The sequence below is a fragment of the Gossypium hirsutum genome, chromosome A02 (assembly GCF_007990345.1).
Source record: "Gossypium hirsutum isolate 1008001.06 chromosome A02, Gossypium_hirsutum_v2.1, whole genome shotgun sequence".
Taxonomy (NCBI): Eukaryota; Viridiplantae; Streptophyta; class Magnoliopsida; order Malvales; family Malvaceae; genus Gossypium; species Gossypium hirsutum.
The window spans coordinates 101,607,722-101,609,180 of NC_053425.1; positions in this window are offsets into that span (position 1 = coordinate 101,607,722).

Here is a 1,459-nt window from a genome sequence, read left to right on the forward strand (position 1 = left end):
ATGACACGTTCTTTTGTAGAATTTTCTCCATTGACAAAGCTATTTTAGAGAACCCATTCACGACTCTCCTGTAATATCTGACCAAACCAAAGAAGCTTCAAATCTCTGATACATTTTTTAGCAATTTGCATTGAAGGATAGCTTTAATCTTGTGGCGCTCCAAACCTTGTTGGGATGGTTCGACCTAAATTTCGAACGTCACATTAGTCACTGAAGTGACTCTCCGTTTAAACCACCACAAAACACACCAACCGACGAAGCACACCATACAATTAATCGTGAAATATTTAATAAAAACTTAATATCATGCTTCCGTTGCACTACCCTGATCAACAATCAACAACAAGACTGATTCACAATTTAATTTTTAATAGGCAATTACCTCAAAAACTTTAGTTAAACATACACGCATGCAGTAGGGCATTTTTTTTAAAAAAAAGGCTATATTTATAAGGACTTGAAAAATCGTTTAGTTTAAAAACATATAATTAGATTTAAAACATAATATATAGTAATATGTTGGGGAAAACTCCATTTCACAAAGTTTAACAATAGTATTGTAGGATTTAACGTATAAGTCTTATTTTGGAAAGTTTATTAAAGCATCTCGCGCAACCTCATAACATTATTAGTTAAGTAGTTAGTAGATATTTAACAGTTTACATGACTTGACCAAATTCTGTGTTACATCTCATGCATACCAAGCACATGTTTGTATCCAAATTACACATAAAACATCTAAGGCTTACCTCGATGACCAGCTACTCTTCAACCTGCACTTACAAGTTAGTCAAACAGTTATTCAAGCCAATTGTTAAACAATCATAATCCATTATTCAATCATCTATCTAACGCAATGATAAAATTTTTAAACCAATCAATTAAATAGTCCATAGTGTCCAATTACAATAGGAAAATTACATGTCTAATACTAAATCCTATAACTTGGTCCCACATTACCTTCCTTACTAGGTTTGGGAACACAATGACATACCCAGATATAGCCTCGATTTGGATCACTTGGATGACTCACTCCCACAGCTCTTCACAAGCTAAGTCATTACAAAATTATAAAAGAGTCAGTGAGCTTATAAAAGCTTTATGAGTGCTCAAACATACTACAAATAAAAACATTGTTAGGTTAAAAGGTGACAAACGATAATGATTCACATATTATTGCAGTCTATACAAAATAGTAAATAACATGACACAACAATTCTCATACAATAAACAGCGCACATATAATAAGTAATTCATATAAAATGGGCAGATCACATAAATTATCAATTAGTACCAAACATCTATTCATATGAAATAACAATTCTTACCAAATGATAGCTCATGCAAAATAATAGTTCATATGAAATATCAGTTCATATCGAATAACAGTTCATTCAAAATAACAGTTCATGCTCCATCATAACTCATATATTTGAAATAATAATAAATTGACATTTTG